Below are 26,126 nucleotides of genomic sequence, written 5' to 3'. Positions count from 1 at the left end.
ATCTTCTGCTGACAAAACAGTGAGTTCATCAAAACTACAATAAGCAGCCCAGTAAGTGACACATCGCTGGAATCAGGGGCTTGTCTACATTTTCTACTCTTAGGGGGTAAGCACCTTGTGACAAATTCTCTGTAAGTATGTAATTGTTATTCCAAAATTAAATTCTTAGTAACCTCATAGGTAACATTCAGCAGGGGAGTCGAAGTTCTCACCCCAGTAGGCGCAGTGGGGATTGCAAAATCGTAATGTCTTGTATTAATTACAGTTTATCAAAGAAATTAGGGCCTAAGGGGACATGGATGTCTGACACCTCATCCTGATGGTCCTGGTGCATGTTAAAGGTTGATCCTTAGATTTTTACATGATGCTGATAACACACAGTGAGCATCCCAAGATGACCCCAAATATTATGGATGGTACCAAATTCTGGCTCTCCTTGATCTTTCCGATTTCTTGATTGCAGCCCTGAGAAGTACCTTTCCAAAGATGATCCTTGGTACTTTTAATGGGTTGTATTTATATCACTAGTACCCGCAAAGTAAAAAGGCAATATATGGGCCACAGGATCAGTGTGGCTGAAGGGAAGGACACTAGAAATGACTTCCGATCACATCCACAAGACGTCAATGACCACGACCGATGGATCCTGTAACTAAGGCTCCGATCACATCTACAAGACGTCACCGACCACGACCGATGGATCCAGTAACTAAGGCTCCAATCACATCTACAAGACGTCACCGACCACGACCGATGGATCCTGTAACTAAGGCTCCGATCACATCTACAAGACGTCACCGACCACGACCGATGGATCCTGTAACTAAGGCTCCGATCACATCTACAAGACGTCACCGACCACGACCGATGGATCCTGTAACTAAGGCTCCGATCACATCTACAAGACGTCACCGACCACGACCGATGGATCCTGTAACTAAGGCTCCGATCACATCTACAACACGTCACCGACCACGACCGATGGATCCTGTAACTAAGGCTCCGATCACATCTACAAGACGTCACCGACCACGACCGATGGATCCTGTAACTAAGGCTCCGATCACATCTACAAGACGTCACCGACCACGACCGATGGATCCTGTAACTAAGGCTCCGATCACATCTACAAGACGTCACCGACCACGACCGATGGATTCTGTAACTAAGGCTCCGATCACATCTACAAGACGTCAGCGACCACGACCGATGGATCTTGTAACTAAGGCTCCGATCTCATCTACAAGACGTCACCGACCACGACCGATGAATCCTGTAACTAAGGCTCCGATCACATCTACAACACGTCACCGACCACGACCGATGGATCCTGTAACTAAGGCTCCGATCACATCTACAAGACGTCACCGACCACGACCGATGGATCCTGTAACTAAGGCTCCGATCACATCTACAAGACGTCACAGACCGCGACCGATGGATCCTGTAACTAAGGCTCCGATCACATCTACAAACCGTCACCGACCACGACCGATGAATCCTGTAACTAAGACTCCGATCACATCTACAAGACGTCACCGACCACGACCGATGGATCCTGTAACTAAGGCTCCGATCACATCTACACGACGTCACCAACCACGACCGATGGATCCTGTAACTAAGGCTCCGATCACATCTACGAGAAGTTATCGACCACGACCGATGGATCCTGTAACTAAGGCTTCGATCACATAGTAACATAGTAACATAGTTAGTAAGGCCGAAAAAAGACATTTGTCCATCCAGTTCAGCCTATATTCCATCATAATAAATACCCAGATCTACGTCCTTCTACAGAACCTAATAATTGTATGATACAATATTGTTCTGCTCCAGGAAGACATCCAGGCCTCTCTTGAACCCCTCGACTGAGTTCGCCATCACCACCTCCTCAGGCAAGCAATTCCAGATTCTCACTGCCCTAACAGTAAAGAATCCTCTTCTATGTTGGTGGAAAAACCTTCTCTCCTCCAGACGCAAAGAATGCCCCCTTGTGCCCGTCACCTTCCTTGGTATAAACAGATCCTCAGCGAGATATTTGTATTGTCCCCTTATATACTTATACATGGTTATTAGATCGCCCCTCAGTCGTCTTTTTTCTAGACTAAATAATCTTAATTTCGCTAATCTATCTGGGTATCTACAAGACGACACCGACCACGACCGATGGATCCTGTAACTAAGGCTCCGATCACATCTACAAGACGTCACCGACCACGACCGATGGATCCTGTAACTAAGGCTCCGATCACATCTACAAGACGTCACCGACCACGACCGATGGATCCTGTAACTAAGGCTCCGATCACATCTACAAGACGTCACCGACCACGACCGATGGATCCTGTAACTAAGGCTCCGATCACATCTACAAGACGTCAGTGACCACGACCGATGGATCCTGTAACTAAGGCTCCGATCACATCTACAAGACGTCACCGACCACGACCGATGTATCCTGTAACTAAGGCTCCGATCACATCTACAAGACGTCACCGAGCACGACCAATGGTTCCTGTAACTAAGGCTCCGATCACATCTACAAGACGTCACCGACCACGACCGATAGATCCTGTAACTAAGGCTCCGATCACATCTACAAGACGTCACCGACCACGACCGATTGATCCTGTAACTAAGGCTCCGATCACATCTACAAGACGTCACCGACCACGACCGATTGATCCTGTAACTAAGGCTCCGATCACATCTACAAGACGTCACCGACCACGACCGATAGATCCTGTAACTAAGGCTCCGATCACATCTACAAGGCGTCACCGACCACGACCGATGGATCCTGTAACTAAGGCTCCGATCACATCTACAAGACGTCACCGACCACGACCGATGGATCCTGTAACTAAGGCTCCGATCACATCTACAAGACGTCACCGACCACGACCGATGGATCCTGTAACTAAGGCCCCGATCACATCTACAAGACGTCAGTGACTGATGGATCCTGTAACTAAGGCTCCGATCACATCTACAAGACGTCACCGACCACGACCGATGGATCCTGTAACTAAGGCTCCGATCACATCTACAAGACATCACCGACCACGACCGATGGATCCTGTAACTAAGGCTCCGATCACATCTACAAGACGTCACCGACCACGACCGATGGATCCTGTAACTAAGGCTCCGATCACATCTACAAGACGTCACCAACCACGACCGATGGATCCTGTAACTAAGGCTCCGATCACATCTACAAGACGTCACCGACCACGACCGATGGATCCTGTAACTAAGGCTCTGGTCTCTCACCTCACTGATGACGTCACGTGTTTCAGGTGATTGTTTTCTGTTTTCTTTCTCTGTAGTTCTTTGTTGTTTGCAGCTTTGTGGAAAGTGGCTGATAACAGAGAGAACCAGAGATCTGTAGCCAAATAAAACCAGGACCTGCTACACTGCAAGCGCTGAAGGACCTGTGATGATGTCATCGCACCATGTGATCAGAGAGGCGGAGCTTAACATTGTCCTCTTCTCCCTGTCCCTCCCCCTTCTGTACTGATCACATGACGGTGACGTCACTGCAGGTCCTTTTGCTCTCAGTGTCCTTGTTGTGTCTGTGATTATAGTCCTGCTCTTGTCTGACACATATTTGTTAATAAAGCTTTTTGTTACAATCTGTGAGGTGCTGAGTGCGTCTCCTCAGACTCTGCCGACACAGCGCTGCCTCAGAGGTCGCGGGGGAGGGGCTCTAACTGCTCTGCGTCACCTGTGTCTGAGGGGAGGCCATAAACCCCATTAACCCTTCCCTCCGTGGCGAGGTTTTATGTTTCCTTCTTCCAGGAGCCATCTCTTCCTTCTTTCTCCTCCACCATCGCCTTTTCCGCTTGTTTTTAGTTGTGAATGACGCCGGTCACACGAGGAGCGTTGGTGAGCGCCTCCACCGCGCTGTCGTGGTTTATTACCGCCGTTCTCCCAGCCCTCGCGGTGCGGTATCATCCCCCGGTGACGCCCGTAGCCGCGTTGTCTCCACTCGTTGAGCCGCAGCTTTTGTGCGGTTTTACTTTTCTTATCCGCAGGTTTTCATCGCTTGTTCTCCGGGAAGCAGCAAAGGCCGAATCATCGCACTTCTGGAGTTTTTAGGTTTTTCTTCCTTCATTAACCCCTTCACGACTTAAGCTTTTTTCAGTTTTCGTTTTTCGCTCCCTTCCCAGAGCCATAACTTTTTTATTTTTCCGTCAATATGGCCATGCGAGGGCTTTTTTGTTGTTGTTGGACAAGTTGTACTTTTGAACAACATCATTGGTTTTAGCATGTCATGTACTAGAAAACGTACATGCCATTATGATTCTCCAGGTCATTACGAGTTCATAGACACCAAATATGTCTAGTTTCTTTTTTATCTAAGTGGAGAAAAAAAATTCAAAACTTTGCTAAAAAAAAAATTGCGCCATTTTCCGATACCCGTAGCGTCTCCATTTTCAGGATCTCGGGTCGGGTGAGGGATTATTTTTTGCTTGCCGAGCTGACATTTTTAACCCCTTTCTGACCTCGGACGGGATAGTACATCCAAGGTCAGATCCCCTGCTTTGATGCGGGCGCCGGAGCCCGCATCAAAGCCGTGACATATCGGCTGTTTTGAACAGCTGACATGTGCCTCCAATAGCAGCGGGTAGAATCGTGATCCTCCCGCCGCTATTAACTAGTTAAATGCCGCAGACAGTGGCATTTAACTACCTTTTCCGGCCATTGGGCCGGAAATGAGCGCATCGCTGACCCCCGTCACATAATAATAATAATCTTTATTTTTATATAGCGCTAACATATTCCGCAGCGCTTTACAGTTTTGCACACATTATCATCACTGTCCCTGATGGGGCTCACAATCTAGAATCCCTATCAGTATGTCTTTGGAATGTGGGAGGAAACCGGAGTGCCCGGAGGAAACCCACGCAAACACGGAGAGAACATACAAACTCTTTGCAGATGTTGTCCTGGGTGGGATTAGAACCCAGGACCCCAGTGCTGCAAGGCTGCAGTGCTAACCACTGCGCCACCGTGCTGCCCACATGATCAGGGATCAGGGGTCAGCGATGCATCGACATGACAACCAGAGGTCTCCTTGAGATCTCTATGGTTGTTGATGCCGTATTGCTGTGAGCGCCACCCTGTGGTCTGCGCTCAGAGCAATGCAGTAAATCTACTAAATAGGAGCCGTCTGAGCATCACCTGTATGTAGCAGAGCCGATCGAGTTGTGCCAGCTTCTAGCTTCCCATGGAGATTATTGAAGCATGGCAAAAGTAAAAAAAAAAATGTTTTAAAAAATAAAAAATATATAAAAGTTTAAATCACCCCCCTTTCGCCCCATTCAAAATAAAACAATAATAAAAAAAAATCAAACCTACACATATTTGGTATCGGCGCATTCAGACTCGTCCGATCTATCAATAAAAAAAGGATTAACCTGATCGTTAAATGGCGTAGCAAGAAAAAAATTTGAAACTCCAGAATTTCATTTTTTTGGTCGCCGCGACATTGCATTAAAATGCAATAACCGGTGATCAAAAGAACGTATCTGCACCAGAATGGTATCATTAAAAACGCCAGCTCAGCAGGCAAAACATAAGCCCTCACCTGACCCCAGATCACGAAAAATAGAGACGCTACAGGTATCGGAAAATGACACTTTTTTTCTTTAGCAAAGTTTGGAATTTTTTTACACCACTTAGATAAGAAAGAACCTAGACATGTTTGGTGTCTATGAACTCGTACTGACCTGGAGAATCATAATATCGGGTCAGTTATAGCATTTAGTGAACCTAGCAAAAAAGCCAAACAAAAAACAAGTGTGGGATTGCACTTTGTTTGCAATTTCACCACACTTGGAATTTTTTTCCCGTTTTCTAGTACATGACATGGTAAAACCAATGGTGTCGGTCAAAAGTACAACTCGTCCCGCAAAAATAAGCCCTCACATGGCCATAGTGACGGAAAAATAAAAAGTTATAGCTCTGGGAAGGAGGGGAGCGAAAAATGGAAATACCCAGGGTCATGAAGGGGTTAATGATACTATTTTGGTGCACATACGTTCTTTTGATCGCCCGTTATTGTATTTTGATGCAATGTCGCCGCAATAAAAAAAGTAACTTCTGGAGATAAAGTATTTGGCGTAACTGATACCCAAGAGGGATTATAATTCTGTAAAACATAGATTTCCTCTAAAATTATTAATTTATTAAATATATTTCATAGAATCATACAATGGTATAGTTGGAAGGGACCTCTTGGACAGGAGCAGACACAAACAGCTTGGGGCCTCTGTGCAGGAAATGTGTCTGGGCCCCCCTCCTTTTATGGTGACAAAGCTACAGCTGTATGTAAATACAGTACAGACCAAAAGTTTGGACACACCTTTTCTGCATCACACAAAGACACGGTGGTTGGAACCAAAGATCTCAAATTTGGACTCATCAGACAAAAGCACAGATTTCCACTGGTCTAATGTCCATTCCTTGTGTTCTTTAGCCCAAATGAGTCTATTCTGTTTGTTGCCTAGGACAGGCAGTGGTTTCCTGGCAGCTATTTTACCATGAAGGCCTGCTGCACAATGTCTCCTCTTAACAGTTGTTGTGGAGATGTGTCTGCTGCTAGAACTCTGTGTGGCATTGACCTGGTTTCTAATCTGAGCTGCTGTTAACCTGCAGAGGTGACTCTTGGTCTTCCTTTCCTGGGACGGTCCTCATGTGAGCCAGTTTCTTTGTAGCGCTTGATGGTTTTTTCCACTGCACTTGGGGACTCTTTCAAAGTTTTCCCAATTTTTCGGACTGACTGACCTTCATTTCTTAAAGTAATGATGACCACTCGTTTTTCTTGACTTAGCTGCTTTTTTCTTGCCATAATACAAATTCTAACAGTCTATTCAGTGGGACTATCAGCTGTGTGTCCACCAGACTTCTGCACAAGGCAACTGATGGTCCCAACCCCATTTATAAGGCAAGAAATCCCACTTATTAAAACTGACAGGGCCCACCTGTGAAGTGAAAACCATTCCCGGTGAGTATTTCTTGAAGCTCATCAAGAGAATGCCAATGTTACGCCTGCCGCACCTCCATCTCCTTCGCAGCTTACTTACCAGTCCCGGCGCGCTTCTTCTTTTGCTGCTGCTTCGGCTGGTCCCTACTCTGGCTCCCGACGTGTCCGTCCGCTCCTGCGTGCTCCTGGTCCGTCTACTTGCTGCCGGAACTTCTCACTTCTGGTCTCCTCGCCGACTCTTGGTTCCCGGTGGCGCATGCGCACTCCTTCCTCCGGCTCCAGCAGCGCACGCGTACTTCCACTGGTTGGCCTTCTCTCCCTCCGTTCCTCCTTTTCTTAATGCCGGTGGCTTCCTGACCCGGAAATTTAAGGCACGCTTCCTTTATTAGCTTGCCTCTTCCTCTGACCTTTGTCTGCTTGTCTATTGTACTTCACGTTAGACTCGGGTCCCTCTCCTCTCTGAGCTTGCATGGTTCTCCATCAGTCTGTTCTGTATACTTCCTCACTCTCTGCCCTGTGCTCTCCTTCCTAGGTTTCCTCTCTTTCGTCCCTTTTTGCCCTCAGTCCTACCGTGTCTATTCCCACTTTATTCCGTTTCTCCCATCCTCTCCAGTGTGTTCTCCGTCCTTTCCCTGGGTATCAGCATCCATGGCGATAGTCTCCTTTGGGCATGCCCCTGACACTCCCTGTATAGGGGATGGTCTACCAGGTCAGCTCACCCTGAGGAGGTTCATTGCGTGGTCTACCAGGTTCACCCTAGGAGTTCCGCTAATCCTTACAGCTAAGAGTGTGCAAATCAGTCATCAAAGCAAAAGGTGGCTACTTTGAAGAACCTAAAATATAAGACATAATTTCAGTTGTTTCACACTTTTTTGTTAAGTATATAATTCCACATAGTTTTGATGCCTTCAGTGTGAATGTACAATTTTCATAGTCATGAAAACACAGAAAAAAAATTTAAATGAGAAGATGTGTCCAAACTTTTGGTCTGTACAGTAAATCAAAATTAATATCCCATGGAGGTCTGAATTTGGAATGATACCCAAAATCAAAGTGGAAAATCAAATAACAGGCTGATTCAACTTCAGTGGAAATGCCTCACGACAAGGAAATGATGCTCAGTAGTGTGTGTTATATATAAAACCTATAAAACCAAAAGAGGCAAAAGGGGTGGGACACGCACCAAAAAGAAATTAAACAAGCAATTAGAAACACAATCTCCACCAACTTCTAACTCACAAAAAAACTTTAATTTAAGCTCCTACCAATTAACACCCTACGATCAGGCTCTCCTTCAAAAAGGTCTCAAGTTTGCACCCACAGTCAGACCGAACCCTTCAAAATTTATATTAGTATAAAAACATACTTACGCTAAGAAAGTATTTTTTGAAAAAAGGTGCCAATCAACGACTTGACTATAATACAACTACGATCCCACACCGAGAAGGGTTCATACAAACTAATTTATCCCAACCATCAACATTCAATCCTTTTAATGAATACTCAAATGCATTCCGTACCTTCGAGACAATAGTAACTAATGACATTAAAAAAATATACACAAAATCCCCAAAAAATTACAGATTCATGACGCATAACCTCAATCAAGGGGAAAAGAAATTCATCATCCAACTCCAAGATAACAATAATATTGTTATCCGTCCGGCAGATAAAGTCGGGGGAATTGTAATAATGGACAACACAATGTATCATGGCAAATCATTACGTCTCTTCAATGATGCGGTCACATACAAACGAATAACCTCTGACCCCCACGTTGAGATTTATGAAATGACTTCAAATACCAGCCCCCAAAGGCAAAACATCAGGGATTGTTAACAAGAAAGAATACCAATTTATTTACAACAAAACTCCTTCTATAGCTATTTTTTACCACATCCCTAAAATTCACAAGAATGTGCATAAACCTCCGGGTAGACCAATCATATCCGGCATAAATTGTCTTACGGCAAACCTATCACACTATATAGACACACACCTGCAGAAATGCATGACGTTAATCCCAGCCATCTTAAGGACACTGCCCACACCTTTCAAATTCTAGATTTCTTGGAATGGAACAATTCTTTTAACCAAGTACCCTGGACATCAAGTCCCTATACACAGTCATTGACCATCAAAAGGGCTGCCAAGCAGCACAAACTTTTCTCAATGCTCTAAAAATTTCCAATGATACAATTTATTGTTGAAAGCAGAAACTTCATACTCAAGCATAACTACATTATGTATGATGGTCAGTACTACCTCTGTTATGATAAGGTAATTCAGAACCGCAATGGACCTTGAAGTTCAGAGCACACAAAGTGACCTGACCATAACCAAAAACATATGACGAGCTCTGAGACGTGGAAACTCTGCTGACCGCAATCCCTAATCCTATCCAACCACACTAGAGGCAGCCGTGGATTGCGCCTAACGCTCCCTATGCAACTCGGCACAGCCTGAGAAACTAGCTAGCCCTAAGAGGAAAATAAGCCTACCTTGCCTCAGAGAAATTCCCCAAAGGTAAAGGCAGCCCCCCACATATAATGACTGTGAGTAGAGATGAAAGTACAAACGCAGAGATGAAATAGATTTAGCAAAGTGAGGCCCAACTTTCTGAATAGACCGAGGATAGGAAAGATTGCTTTGCGGTCAACACAAAACCCTACAAACAACCACGCAGAGGGGGCAAAAAGACCCTCCGCACCGACTAACGGTACGGAGGTACTCCCTCTGCGTCCCAGAGCTTCCAGCAAGCAAGAAAAACAAATATAGCAAGCTGGACAGATAAAATAGCAAAAAACAACACAAGCAAACTTAGCTCATGCAGGAGAGACTGGCCACAGGAACGATCCAGGAGGAAGCAGACCAACATAAGAACATTGACTGGAGGCCAGGATGAAAGCACTAGGTGGAGTTAAGTAGAGCGGCACCTAACGACTTAACCTCATCACCTGAGGAAGGAAGCTCAGAAGCCGCAGTACCACTCACCTCCACCAACGGAAGCCCATAGACAGAATCAGCCAAAGTACCACTTGTGACCACAGGAGGGAGCTCGACCACAGAATTCACAACATACCTCCAGACATATGGCACCGCCATGGGCACACGGTTCGCACCAAGTTTTGCAAATGTGTATGTTGGCATGTGGGAACAAAGCAACATTTACAAGGAAAATCGTTTATACAAAGGCCTCAAACTTTGGCGTCGATTCATAGACGATATCCTCTTCGTATGGGAAGGACCTCTATCAGAGCTGCAATCCTTCATATCTAGCCTTAATAATAACTACGGTTTGGAGTTCACACCAACCTACAGTAGAATCAGTGTCAATTTCCTGGTTCTTACTATTTGTGTAGATGATAACAGATTAATCACCAAAGGGTATCATAAAGATGTAGAATCTAACAGTTTTATTCATCTAAGCAGCTGCCATCTTCCGATTTGGCTCAACAATATCCCTAAAAGTCAGTATACGCAAATAAGAAGAAATTGCACTAATCTAGAGGATTATCATGAGGAAACGGGACATTTAATAGATAAAGTTGTGGAAAAGGGGTATAACCCCCCAATTCCTGGATGGAACCAAACAGGAGGTAGAAACTATATCTAGAGAAGCTCTCATATATAAACCACAAAAAAAGAGTACACTCAACACACTCTGCAGGAACAAATTTCACAACTACCAATAGTTACCCAATTTCATGCAGGTTACAAACAATTTATTAAAATCATACACAAACATTGGTCTACCTTACAGGGCGATAAGTGTAGGCAACCTGCTCCCAAAAAAACACAGGATTGTCTACACCAGAGCCCAAAATCTGGGACTTCTACTGGCCCCAACAACAAAATCAAATAAGTCAAATACTACTGTCTCTATGAAACAAACTTTTTTTTAAAACACCATCACCAGGCTTCTCCCCTTGTGGGAGATGCCCATGCTGTACACGAACTCATATACAGAAGGAGCTGTACACTAATTTAAAGGACACCCGCTATCTAAACATTTCCGAGGTAAACATAATAAATCATGTAAGGGTGTCATTTTTCTGGGCATTCAGACGGTTAGAAAGAACCCTAGAGGAGGCGACTATCTTAAGGCCATGTCGAGGGTGGAATCCAAGTGGATATTCACCCTCGACACCCTAGCCCCACACGGATTCAATCAAGAAATCGAATTGTACGCATTTTAAACCACTTTATTTTCAATTTTGAGCCCCTTGTATTCCACCATTTTTGGCCCCCGTTTTTAATATACACTTATTTGGTGCTTCTACTTAATATTTATTTATTTTTGAGTATTAACTTTATTAATTTTATCAACCTTTTTTTCAAAAAGGTCAGACATGTTTTAGTTTTATGTTTCTTCTGTTCTAAAGTAACTAAACAAATAAATGGGGAGTGCAACTACATATTTAAACATTCGGGCGATACATTTCTTAATACATGTATTTTTCCGGGGGCACACTATTCCAAGTAGCAAGTAAGCACCGTTACTGCCACCCCCATAGAATGACCCAACTTTATATGCAGCGCCCCAGGGTCCTGGTCGTTGCAGTAATGTCGTTCATCCACCAGGGGGAGTGATATTACATCTGAAGGCAATAAAGGAGATCTCTTTACCAGGTATCACAAACAACACAACACACTTCACACTCCAGGCCGCCAGGGGGAGCCATGCTTCTATTTATTAAGGCACTCCTCACAATTAGGTAAAACTGGTGGTTTGGACAGGAAGAGAGGCAGAAGTGAGCTGGGCTTCACCCAGTTAACTGCCATCTGAGCTCCTCTCGGGTAGTGGGTCCATGACAGGGGTGGGATCCTGTCAGAGGCCTAGACAGAGGGTCCACGGAGCTGCGCCTGCCCCACAGGCGGCAGCATCCTAAGAAAGAGACATCAGAAGGGAATTGTCTTGTAGTGAGTGAGAAACAAAGACATAGCAAAAGGAGAGGAAACCAGAAGGAGTTCTGCCCTGTAAAAGGCTGCCTCCTTTCTGAGGCGCAGGATTCCGGTAGCCAGAACACCAGGGGAGTAAGGATATCTACGCTTTACTTTAGAGACTGGCAGGACAGTTAATTCCATGTTGGCTGCCCGACCTTAAACCCAGAAGGCACGGTGGCAACTTGTGGGGGTCGGGGCGTGATAGGGTCCCTGTAAAAAGTCTCAGGCCATCAGTCATACGGGTTTGTCCTATCCATCAGGGGGACAGAGAGAAAGAGACTTAACATCTACAATAGTTGTGAGGACCTCACCGAGAAGCTCAGCAGGGAGGGACTACAACACTCAGGCGCTAGAGGAAGGCTACTGATTTCCACCTGGATAAGGGGACTCTGGATTTGCCTTTGGACCGGCCGGACTCTGCCTGCCCTGTGATCTGGTGCTCTGGACTGAGGACATTGAAGCCTTCAGTAAAAAGGTAAAGAGACTGCACCCTTGTGTCCTCGTTCTTCACTGCACCTCACACCATCTACCATCTACACTCTGGGAAGCCCTGGGGACACACTTCACCTGTGGGAAGGTATGCCATCTAGCTGCCATAACATCACCCCAGTGGACCCCTAAGCAGCGTTGGTCACCCTGTCCGAATACCACAGGTGGCGTCACGAACACTATCCCTTTAAAGACCTATCCCCCCATTTATTAACGGACGTCCTCTCGGGCCACAGACCGGGTCAGCCACCGTGACATCCCCCTTGAGAACCGAAGGGCCCGGATCCGAGTACCCCACTGCCCTACAGGGGCGATCCATATACATACTACAGAAAACTTTTATTAGTTTTTTCCTTATACATTTTTTCCTTATACATTTTCCCTCCCCCCCTTCATGTTTTTATTGATATGCCCTTTTTATTCTCATTTCTTAATCTAATTTTCTTAAGAAAGGTATTTTTAATCTCAGATTTTTATTTTCAGAATAATAGAATTATTCTTACCGTTAATTCGGTTTCTAGGAACCTTCCACGACGGCATATGGAGGTTGTCTCTTTGCCCTAATGGGGAACAGGAAACACAGAGAGGTTTAAAAGGACCTCCCACCTCCCACCTGCCAGTGACTTACAACTGAACCCATAGCACCGGTTTACCTTCCGAATCCCAGAACTAATCCAGGAATATATATCGGGTGGGAAATTAGTGCCGTCGTGGAAGGTTCCTAGAAACCGAATTAACGGTAAGAATAATTCTATTTTCTCTAGTCACCTTCCACGACGGCATATGGAGGAATACCAACTAATTTGGCACTAGGGAGGGACAACGGCCTGCAGAACTTTACGGCCGAAGACTAAGTCCTTATTGGACAATACATCTAATCTGTAATGTTTAGAGAAAGTATGAAGTGAAGACCACGTTGCTGCCCTGCAGATCTGCTCTGGGGATGCACCTGCTCTTTCTGCCCAGGAGACTGACGTAGATCTTGTTGAATGGGCCTTGATCCCTACTGGAGGTATTTTGTTTTGAGCAAGGTAGGCTTCCGTTATAGCCTTTTTGATCCATGTAGCAATGGTACTTTTAGCTACTTTTTTACCCTTATTTTGCCCAGAGGGATGGACAAAGAGGTTATGATCGATTCTGAAAGCACGGGTCTGATCTAAGTATTGCAGCACAATACGTCGGACGTCCAGAGTGTTGAATCTTCTTTCTTCCGAATTTGCAGGACTATGGCAAAAGGTTGGTAGAACAATCTCTTGGGAACGATGAAAATCAGAGACTACCTTTGGAAGAAAAGAAGGATCTAGACGAAGTACTATTGAGTTATCTCTCACTAGAAGATACGGCTTTCTTATAGATAAGGCTTGTAGTTCACCCACTCTTCTAGCCGAAGTTATGGCTACCAAAAACACAGTTTTGTATGCAAGATTTTGAAGAGAGCAGGAGGAAAAAGGTTCAAAAGGCGGGCCTGTAAGACCTTGAAGCACCACATTCAGATCCCATGGGGGAACTATTATCTGTTTTCTAGGATTCATCCTAGTTGCTGATGTTAAAAATCTTTTGATCCAGCGATGGCCTGCTAGATCTTGATCAAAAAAGGAGCTAAGTGCCGAGACCTGGACTCTGAGAGTACTGGGCCTAAGACCCATTCCTAAGCCTTTTTGCAAAAAATCTAAGATGTTAGGTATATTAGGCTTGAGAGGGTCTGGAAGGTTAGGTAGACAAAAAGACGAAAACTTTTTCCAGATTTTGTTGTAGATGGCGTTGGTTACTGGCTTTCTCGATTTTTGGAGAGTAGCTATGACAGAGTCCGATAGTCCTTTTGCTTTCAAGACTTGGGCTTCAGTAACCACGCCGCTAAATTCCATTTCTGAGGGTCTGCATGGAGAATAGGACCCTGAGAGAGGAGATCGTTTTTTAGAGGTAACATTACTGGTCCATCCACTTGTAGTTGGATGATCAAGTTGAACCAACTTCTTTTGGGCCAAAAAGGGGCTATCAGGATAGTCGGAGTTCCTTCTATTCGTATCTTCCTTAGAACCTTTGCCAGGATTGGGATTGGTGGAAATGCGTAGACAAGCTGGAAGTGCCAATCTTGGACTAGGGCATCCACTCCTCTGGGATTGCCTCTTGGGTTCAAGGAAAAAAAGGTTTTGACTTTTGCGTTCTGGTGAGAGGCAAAGAGGTCGACTTCTGGAAGACCCCACTTTTGTACTAGCATATTGAACGTTTGAAGGTCCAGGCTCCACTCGCCAGGATGAATGTCCTGGCGACTCAGGTAGTCTGCTTGAATATTTGCAGTCCCTTTTAGATGAATTGCTGTCAGTGACAGTAAGTGTTTCTCGGCCCAATAAAAAATTCGAGCGGAGATCTTTTTCAAACTGAGGAATTTTGTGCCGCCCTGACGCCTGATATGCGCCACCGTGGTCATGTTGTCTGAATAGATCTGGACATGTTGACCGGAAATCTGACGGCTTGCTGCTAACAGGGCCTCTTCCACAGCTTTGAGTTCTCTGAAATTTGACGATTTCTCGCTGATCGACTGGTTCCAAAGACCTTGGTAAGGAACATGATTTACTATGGCTCCCCAGCCTCTCCTGCTGGCATCTGTCTTGATCGTAGTTATCGGGAGCTGAATCCAGCTCACCCCCTTCAGGAGGTTTCTGGAATTCATCCACCATGTTAAGGATGCTTTCACTCGACCTGGTGTGTGAATCCTTCTTGTTAGAGTGCCAGGTTGACCATCCCACCTGTCTAAAATGTGGGTTTGGAGAATTCTGGAGTGAGCTTGAGCCCAAGCCACTGATTGTATACAGGCTGTCATGGAGCCTAAGAGAGACATTCCTTCTCGAAGAGTAGGACATCTCACCTCCTTGAATTTTCTGACTTTTGCTACTAATGGTAGCCTGTGATCGTCTGGGAGAAAGGACATCTGTTTTGTTGAGTCCAGAACCACCCCCAAGAACTTTCTGGTTCTTGAGGGTTGAAGCTGAGACTTCTTCATGTTTGGAATCCAACCCAGAGACTTCAATATCTCCAAAGTGGTTGACACATGGGCTATCAGGGTCATCTCGGTGGGGGCAACTACCAGTAGATCGTCCAAGTAGGGCACTATACAGACACCTTGACTCCGGATAAATGACACTGCCTCTGCCATGATCTTGGAGAATACCCTTGGTGCTGAGGAAATGCCGAAGGGAAGGACTCCATACTGATAGTGCTCCACTCGATGACTCCCCCGTATCGCAAACCTGAGGTATTTTCTGTGTCTCGGGTGGATAGGAATGTGAAAATATGCATCCCTTAGGTCGATGGTTGCCATAAAGGACTGATGTCCTATCAGAGGAATTGCAGATCTTACAGACTCCATCTTGAACTTGCGATATTTCACATGTCGGTTTAGACCTTTTAGGTTTATAATAATTCTTACGTCCCCTGAGGGTTTGGGTACTAAGAATAGACGGGAATAATGTCCTTTTCCTTGTTCCAGATGTGGAACTGGTGAGATCACATTTGATTTCATAAGATCTCTGAGACCCAATGTCAACAAATTGTGATCTCTTGAAGACGTAAGGGTAGTAACTTTCAGACCCTGAGGGGGGGAAGAAATTAACTCTATTAATAGGCCCTCCTTGATGACATTGAGGACCCAGTGGGAACTGGTGATATTTTCCCACTGACCCACATATTTTGAGAGTCTCCCCCCTACCGGGTCGGAGTCATTGCTTGTCCTGTTGGGACTGTTGCTGCTGCTGCTGGGGGACAAAAATATTTTTCCCTCTACCTTTGGCGTAACTCCACCTGCCGGTTTTGCCTTTCCCTCTTTGAGGGGGCTGAGACTGTGGGGCACGAAAAAACCGTTTTCTCGGTTGTTTTTGCTCCGGGAGTGCCTTTTTCTTGTCAGTAGCCTTGTCAAGAATATCGTCTAAGGCTGGACCGAAAACATAATCTCCCTTAAAAGGTATAGCACACAACTTGGCTTTTGAAGTGATATCACCGCTCCATATTTTAAGCCAGAGGGCTCTTCTAGCAGAGTTGGAGAGTACGAGAGATCTGGCGGCCACTCTAACAGATTCCAGAGAAGCGTCAGCCAGAAACCCAGAGGCTCTATGCAGGATGGGAAGTGAATCTAATAATTCACCTCTCGGGGTACCCTGAGATATATGAGACTCTAATTTCTCCAACCAGCAGGAGAGGGCCCTGGCAACACAAGTGGAAGCGACATTGGCCTTAAGGATAGACGTTGAAGTTTCCCAAGACTTTTTTAGGAGGCTTTCAATCTTTCTGTCCATAGGATCCTTTAATTGTGAGGAATCCTCAAAAGGGAGTGCTGTTCTTTTGGCGACTCTAGCCACCTGCACATCCACCTTTGGAATGTCCAATTTGATTACTTCACCCTCTAGAGGAAATCTATGCTTCATTTCTGCAGGGGTAGTGAGGCGTTTCTCAGGCTGTTCCCATTCCTGATTAACCATACTAACAATGTTAGCGTGCACCGGGAACCCCACTCTTTTCTCCGATCTGAGTCCGCCAAACATCTGATCCTGTACGGACTGTGGCTCATATTCCTCTTCTAGGCCCATAGTATTACGGACAGCAGATACTAAATCCTCAATGTAATCTGAGGAAAAGAGGTATTTCCTGACCTCAGCTTTAGGTGATACAGGATCTTCCCAGCCCACAGATGAAGTATGAGAGAGGTCTGAATCAGAATCAGATTCAACGACCTGAATTTTTCTCTTTTTAGCTGGGGAATGTGGTGGCGGAGGTGGAGGAGTAGTAAAAGCTGCTAACGAAGATTGCACCTCCTGTTTTACTAAGGAGCGAATTTCATCCAGCAGAGATGGTTGCTCAGCTTTTACAATCTTGTCAGTACATGGCTGGCAGAGTCTTTTGTCCCAGTTAAGAGGGAATTTAGTAGAACAGACTGGGCACTTCTTTTTAATAGCGGCTTTAGGGGCAGACTTCTCTCCCTGAAATGACAAGGGAGAGGGGAGTGAGGACATTAAAACCCCCTATAGGTACTACCTCCCGGATCCTATCCCTGCAAAACACTTACTGTAGCAGGGGTAGCGCTGGGCTCCGCAGATGCAGGGCACAAGGAACCATCCATACTGGGAAAATTAGTCTTACCTCAGTGGTGGTTCAGCAGGGTTTAAGAACGCTGTCCGCACCTGCCTCCAGCAATCAGCAGTTCCCCCTCCCCCTCCGGGATCCATGTGAGGGGACGCCATCAGTCCGACACGCCGGCCGGCGAACCCGGAAGAAGCGGCTTCCAGGAGAACGAGGGACCGGAAGTGACGCGCGAGACCGCCGACGTCACATCCGGAACGCCGAGCCGGCAATGGAGGGGGAGAACGCTGAGCAGCTCATGGAGGAGCCCGGCGAGGGATCCCAGGCCTGCTTTGCCCTCGTGGGGGCGCGGGAAGGCCGGGAGGGGGTCCCTGAGGCACCTGCATAGCAGGACGACGGGAGCAGCAGGGGAGGAGGCGGAACGCGACCACCAGCTGCCCGGCTACAACAGGCAGAGCCTGCACAAAGGTACTGCAGTCGCCGGCCACAAAAGCACCTGGAGACCTCTCCCTGTCCCATGGGGAACAGGAAAGACACTGGCAGGTGGGAGGTGGGAGGTCCTTTTAAACCTCTCTGTGTTTCCTGTTCCCCATTAGGGCAAAGAGACAACCTCCATATGCCGTCGTGGAAGGTGACTAGAGAAAAAGGTAATTCACCAATCTTACTACTAACTACATCCATATGATATATGTGTCCCGTTGGATCTTTTAATTACACCTACGACTGGTACTGCATATTAGAAGACACATATTGAATCCACATTCATGCCCCTTATAGTGCAGACCACACCATTTAAAATAATCCAATTAGCTGGATATCACAAACAAGCGTGCAATAATGCTTGTCCATTAGAAACCCTAGAGAAAGTACTTTTGGATCCATTAGATTAGATTGTCTGAGACTTGATTCAGGAGACGCACCCTGCGGGCAGGCTGATATGTAAGGGAGGAAGCAGCAGGGATGGACCTAGCCCTGAAGAAGAGAGGAGTTGCCCCTTGAAACGCGTAGGAAAGCGTCCAACCTGCGCACCCGTCCTCCCTTAAGGTACCATCACACATAACGATATCGTTAACGATATCGTTGCTTTTTGTGACGTAGCAACAAAATCGTTAAGCGTGACAGCGACCAACGATCAGGCCCCTGCTGGGAGATCGTTGGTCGCTGGGTATGATCAGGACCATTTTTTGGTCACTGATCACCCGCTGTCATCGCTGAATCGGCGTGTGACGCCGATCCAGCAATGTGTTCACTGGTAACCAGGGTAAATATCGGGTTACTAGTGCAGGGCCGCGCTTAGCAACCCGATATTTACCCTGGTTACCATTGTAAAAGTAAAAAGAAAAAAAAAACAGTACATACTCACATTCCGATGTCTGTCACGTCCACAGGGTTAAAACTGCTTTCGGCAGGAGCAATGCTAATGCACGCGCTGCTGCCGAGAGCTTTCCCTGCACTGTGTCAGCGCCGGACGGCCGTAAAGCAAAGCACAGCGGTGAGGTCACCGCTGCTTTACGGCCGGCGCTGACACAGTGCAGGGAAAGCTCTCGGCAGCAGCGCGTGCATTAGCATTGCTCCTGCCGAAAGCAGTTTTAACCCTGTGGACACCGGCAGGGGACGTGACAGACATCGGAATGTGAGTATGTGCTGTTTTTTTTTTTTGTTTTTTTTTAACTTTTACAATGGTAACCAGGGTAAATATCGGGTTACTAAGCGCGGCCCTGCGCTTAGTAACCCGATGTTTACCCTGGTTACCCGGGGATTTCGGCCTCGTTGAAGACAGTTTCAATGATGCCGAAGTCGTTCCCCGGATTGTTGGTCGCTGGAGAGAGCTGTCTGTGTGACAGCTACCCAGCGACCACACAACGACTTACCAACGATCACGGCCAGGTCGTATCGCTGGTCGTGATCGTTGGTAAGTCGTTTAGTGTAACGGTACCTTTACAGTGACGTCAGCCCCGCCCCTCATCCTCGCCGCATCCTCAGCGTTTGCTTCCGGCCGGGGCACGCTAGGTGCAGGCGTCTCGTGCTCTCCCCTACTCCCCGCTGGGGAACTGCAAGTGGCAGAGACTTACTCCTGACTTAACAGTGCCAGACAATTCGCAGCAGCACCACCGCTAATACTCAAGTAAGTGGTTTTCAGACATATGACATTACGGGGCGCCAGTACAGGATCCGCTGATGATATTATCCTCATACTATCCAGCAGCTCTACCTAGCCGGCTCCATTGGATACCTGGCTTAATATAGCCAATCATTTAATGATGGATTAAGAGTATTAACCCAGCACACAAGCCAACGTCAGATTAACTGCCTACTATCAGCAGATATATTAATCATAGTAAGCACCATTAATTCATAGGTATTTTTTCCTGCAATACACTGTGGTTCCAATATATTCCCAGTACATCATATCTTTACATTTGTAGCCAGCCATCTTTAAGTCTCTCATCGAGATCCAGCATATTTTCACACCAACAGTTCTCCTAAATAGACAAGTTTTTCATCAATCCTTGCCTGTCATTGGAGTAAGTAATAAGCAAATATACTAAACAAACACGTATATTAGTACAATCTACTGTGAATATATCACTAATTGCTGCATCATTTTACTAGTTCCCACTTTTGGACATTGCATCCTCTCACGTCACCAAGAGAAATTGTTAACCTTCTCCACCACAAGTGTAAGTACACTCTCCTTTTTTGTTCCTTTAGACCAATAGGTACAACAGTAGCGCGGTGAATATTATTTGTTTTACATTCCTCTTGGTTTAATTCACGAACAGGGTCAGACACAGCACCTGTTATTCACCAGCAGCAGATGTACACCTTTTTGGCCTCCCCTAGTGGTCAGCGCCAGTGTCTAGTAGTTTAATAATAATAATAATAATCTTTATTTTTATATAGCGCTAACATATTCCGTAGCGCTTTACAGTTTTTTTGGACACATTATCACCATGTCTTTAAATTTTACAGGAAAGATAAATATCTTGGTACCGTGGTTAGCCTGTAGATAGAAAAATATTTAGAATTGAGAGTCCTCAGTGGTTGATACCTTGTAATGGCGAACTGAAAAGATGGTAACAAATTGCAGCTTTCGAGACTACACAGGTCTCTTCATCAGGCACAGACTAAAGCAAATGCTGAAGAATCACATATTTATACACAACACAGCACAGAACTGTCATTATGGGAGAGTGATAAGTGATAAACAGTTGTGTCCATAAATATTGTAAAGTTCCTAGATTAGGAGTGAATGTTTTGTTGCCCTCTGATTGGGGTCTGGTTCTGTTATGATAACCCCAAATGGTCTGAAGTGCAAATTCCTTAATTGATGTAAAAAGACATAAATCCATGCGACACATTCATTCCGGTCCATTAGGCGTTGTCTTTGGTCCTTCACTCCACACCTCCTTGGCTGCTGTACGCAATATTTCTCATAAATTTCGTAGTTTGCGGCCATATTTCACATGTGCGCATTGCAATGTTCTCTCGCGCATGCGCAGTATGCTTTGCCCAACTGCGGGCACAGCCGGAAATAAGGAGGGCGCATGCAGGATGGGATCTGGGGTCTCCGCTACAATCAGGCGCGATATCCTTACATCACCTGATGTAAGTTCCCGGGCAGCGCGCACATAAGAGCCACCTTCACAGAATCCAGCCTTAGTGCTGCTGAAGGTGGCTCTTTTACTTTAATAGCTCCTGAGGGGGGTGACAGGTTCCCTTTAGCCGCTGGTTGCTGATTACTATATACACACAATGTTTGATCACCATGCGGACAGCTTGCTTTAATTACCTGCTCACATAGGGGGGATTGCCGGTGTTCAATGACCCCAGCCTTTGATTGACACAACTCTATTTAACACACAGTGGAATAGTATGCTTTATTTTATAGTTTTGGTCATTTCAAATAAGGCAATACCAACTAGGTAGAATTCATCTGTTAATACTTTTTCACAAATTTCGTTTAAAGAAATAACTTTAGGTGTCACCATTAGTGATGAGCAAGTGTACTCGTTGCTCGGGTTTTCCAGAGCACACTCAGGTGACCTCCGAGTATTTATGACTGCTTGGAGATTTAGTTTTCATCGCGGCAGCTGAATGATTTACAGCTACTAGCCAGCCTGATTGGGAAACCGGTATCTAGATGTTTGACAGAGGGAGAGGACTCTCTGTCATCAGCAACAAAGTGCAGCAATCGCCTAACAATGGCCTCTGGGCTCGCCATGTATGGATGCCTATCAGGCTGTGTGTTAGTCTAATACTTTGTGGCATAATACACTGCAATGCAGAAATACTGCAGCATATTATACAAGCAGTCAAATTTAAAAAAAAAAAATCAGTATGAAAAAACATAAATCGACATTCACAAGTCTTTTATTATTTGCAAAAATAAATAATATTGCTATTGTTTTGTCACTTTGTCTAAGGAAAAACTGAGCAAAAGTTTCCCTAGCAACCAGGCAACCTCCACATGTACTCTGTTAAAAATCGTTATTGCGCAAAAATATTTAATCAAGACTTAACCAGGTGCGTTATTCTTAAAAGAAAAATGTAATGATTTTCTGAAGAAAGTATAGTGGTTTATTGACTAGTCCACAGAAAACCCAAATTACAGAAAACATAAAAATAGATTGTCCATGTGTAGATATCAGCGCTCGTCTTGATACTCATCTTTCCCAAAGTCCTGAAAAGTCATCTGTCTGTGTGAAGTCTGAAGTCATCACGGCATGGAGTAGCTAACAGCTGTTGTTCCTCGTGTCTTGTCCCATGTCCATGGAGAATGATGGTGAAGGAAGGGAGGTGACCGTCCCACGTGACAAAAAGCCCCCCACCCCCTCCTAAGAGACGTTTATATATGTTCCACTGATCACGTGTTCTCTGTATATGGAGTTAACTTATACTCTGAGCTACATACACAGAAATAGCTTTAGAGAGTGTCAGCAAGAAACCATGTGCTCGGTACAGAATAAAAATAAGAATAATTAATATTTAACAATTCCCCCTTTTGAGGGTGACAGACATTGATTGGAACCCTCAAATTAAAATATTAATAAAATCTACTTTCTTCTTTGACAAAATGATGTAATAAATAGTATCAATAATAATATTGCTATATGTTCTCAATAATATAATGATATGAAAATTCATGTTATGGTAAGCCGTGACCAATATTCATATAAAATATATATTATACTTCCCTATATCTACTTGAAGCATCTCAGGTCTGATGTCATCTGGTCTTCATATTGATGTCTTCTTGGTTCTTTTAAACAATCTTTATTATAAGTCTTTTGTAATAGATGATAGCATGTAGATATGTAGAGATCGTGTGTCATGTGTCAATCAAAGTCCATAAATTCAAATGTTGATAAGAAAACAAAGTCCATAGATGAAATGTCGCTTTAATATCTGTGCAGTGTCACCTTTAGAGACCTGGACTTACGTTGGCTCGCCTTGGAAATCATCTGGAATCCTCATATCGTCCGCACTGGTCTTGGGACAGTTGTGACGTCTTTGGTCAGCACAGCAAGGGTTACATTGACTCTTCCTTGCCAAACATAGCACCATAACCAGTCCTTAGTGCACAGGACACATGTCAGGGTTGTAGCGTCCTGACAATTACCTGAGTGTTCACCAGCTTTCATGGAAGTCTTATAGGTGATAGGAAACCACTGGATCGTGATAACACAGTTCATCTTTGATACTGTACTCAGTTGTCAGTGATGGATGCTGTAGTTGTTGTCAGTGGTGACATGTATTGTATTTGACACAGTCTATTATTTCTCAGAAATCATAGCATTGTTACCTTGTGGAACTTCTGGATAACAGCTTTACTTCTTGCAACTTTTAAGAATCAATTGAATTTAAAAATATGAAAAGTCTTTATTAACGTAACTCCGATATCTTGATTGAAGTCTTCATTCCCTATTCTATACCAAAACTGGTAATTTCCCTAACTTATAATATCACAGCGTACCATAGCAATCAATAATATCCATATAATTATTAAATGATATTAAAATGGAATTTATATTTGGAAAATAAAATAATAATAATAATAATAAATGATAGTATATTATTAACCATATTCTTCATGTGATTGGACATTTTTATGTGATAGGTGTAATTTCTTTTTGAACCCATAGAAGTCAGTATGACTTTTATGTAACACGTGCTGATATTTAGTATTAAAACTTTATTAATTTATGTTCAGTAGACCAATAATATGTAAGTATGTATAGCCATGAACCAAAATAAGAATATATATATGAATAAATGAATGAATGAGTGAAAGAATTGTTGTATTTAACTCAGAATTGAAATTTTCTTATATAATGAAACCATATGATCACTATATTTGATAAAGCAATATGCTTGTAGACATTACTCTATTAAATATTGATTTTTTCTTGAGAGGAAAAATTAAAAATGAAAAATAAAAATTGAAAGAAAAGTGGAAAAAAATGAAAAATAAAAATGAGAATAAAAATAAGGCCTTTATATGTTGATGACAAATGCTGAGATTATGTCTCAGTAACACATTCCCTTAATATTTTTGTAGATGTTGTCATAACCTTGGATTACCAAAATATTGAAATTATGCAACTTTGCATAGAATACCCTTCATAAGAGAAAAAATTATATTTATAATATTTATTGTTATTATACCCAATAATACCTTATTAATATTTCTTCTTTATTAAAATGTGTGAAGAAGAGGTATTGATGAAATGTGATGATGTGATCAGGATCAAAAACACATTTCCCCCTTAATATCAAAAAATATTATTTTATGAAAAAATTAATTTGTAAAAACCCAAGTGAAAAATAATTATTTTTATAACTGTCATATCAACTTGTGCCATATATTTGTTTGAAGATGCGTACTCATCTATGTAACTATAAAAAAAAACACTGAATATCATAAAATTATAATTTGGAAAAATTATTCTAAATGTAGATTTTCTAGATAAACCATATCGATGTGTGATTGTACTTATTAAATAATCACTAAAGAAATATATGTTGAATAATAATATTTAAATATACCTTAATATTCTAATAATTTAACTGAATCTTATTTTCTCATTAACACAAGGTGTTTTTTTTTTTTTGTTTTTTTTTTTTCTTTTTTTCTGAACATACCATAAATCATGACTGAGGCCTCTGTCAAACTGTGCATACACATTCCACATTCCACATACCACGCTCTGGTCACTCTTGCATTACACACTTAGCATTAGATTCACTCCCAGCAGCTGCTCATGCACTTCTGTCATCTGTCACTCAGACGGTGACACACATAGACGTTCACAATGTATATTTCACATACAAAAAATACACATATATTAACCCAAAATATTGTATCCTAATTATCAATCAATGCGCATTGTAATCTATTAAATTTAGTATTCTAATATTCCTTTGAATATTCCCCAATATTATTTAACAGTATCAGTATGTTTTAAACTATAGAAAGGACTCCTCCATTTACAAGAAACCCGAGTTGAATGTTCCAACGCTATTTCGGTACAGGAATCCATTTGCAAGTAAAGGCTGAGGAAAATTCCTAAAATTAAAAAACAAGGCTATATGATATTTCTTAACTCACATATGTCACACCATGCACCATGCAGTGGGAGGAAAAAAAAACATAATGTTACAGAAAAACATGTAGTACACACATTTTTAGGTTGTTAGATATATTATTTTAAGTGTTAAATATATATATATATAAATCATGCAGTTAATATAGCTTCCTGTGTGAATAAGACATAAATTCATGAAACAGGTATTTTTTGTTCAATCCTCGCTTTGAAAGTAAAATTCTAAGGGAAAATAAAAGATAAAGGTTAATTTCATATTTATTTCAAAACAAAATAATTTAGATATCTTATACATATGTATATATTTAATAAATGTATTTAATGTAATTCTAAATATTTTTTACTGGAGTAAATTTTAATTATTTCACTATATATATATAAATACAGTTAATATAATCTCTATTTATACAAATATGCTACAGTATTTACTGTATACTATATTAATATATATAACTGCAGAATTATATTGAATTAGAATAATTACATATTAATAAATAATACATTGTATAACTCATCATATAATATAATTACATATTTAGCCAATTCCTATCCCAAAATGTAACTCTCTGTCGATTATCTGAAATGCTGTATTTAGTAAGGTCAGTTTTAACCCTATGGACTCTTTGAAGAGCTGCTGTGATAATGGAGTGTTCAGCTGAGCTCCCCCTGGGATACTCACCTGCTGCCGTCTGTCAGTCTCCGCCATCTTTAGAGACAGATCTGAGCCTTCAGATTTTAAATCTTTCAGAGAAATTTCTTTAATAGACTCCTGAATCTTTTCATACGGTTTATAGCAAATATGTAATTTTCTTCGTACTTCATAGATTTGATTTTGGATCAGATTTGAAGATTTTGATTTTGGCTTTTGATAAGATTGAATTCTGACTGGTTTCAAAAACTTAGTAAAATGTGTTTTCCTTTCAAGATTCTCGTGTTTTCTAGAAAAATCAAGGGATTGGGCGCATTCGTATAAAGAATTTTTCTGTGTAGCAATTATACGAGATACAGGATTTAAG

General features: G+C 43.2%; 1 protein-coding gene across 1 annotated transcript in view; it reads right to left on the bottom strand.

Moving 5' to 3' along the window:
* Window positions 1-3,465, bottom strand: part of LOC138657430 (oocyte zinc finger protein XlCOF7.1-like) — a 44,204-nt gene extending 40,739 nt beyond the window's left edge. Inside the window, exon 1 of the mRNA XM_069745219.1 lies at window positions 3,280-3,465. The gene's annotated coding sequence lies outside the window, so the exon portion shown is untranslated. The remainder of the gene's footprint in view (window positions 1-3,279) is intronic.
* Between the last annotated feature and the right edge of the window lie 22,661 nt (window positions 3,466-26,126).

The sequence above is a fragment of the Ranitomeya imitator genome, chromosome 1 (assembly GCF_032444005.1).
Source record: "Ranitomeya imitator isolate aRanImi1 chromosome 1, aRanImi1.pri, whole genome shotgun sequence".
NCBI classification, from domain to species: domain Eukaryota; kingdom Metazoa; phylum Chordata; class Amphibia; order Anura; family Dendrobatidae; genus Ranitomeya; species Ranitomeya imitator.
The sequence above is the reverse complement of the archived record's forward strand: the minus strand, read 5'-3'. Positions and strand labels throughout refer to the sequence as shown.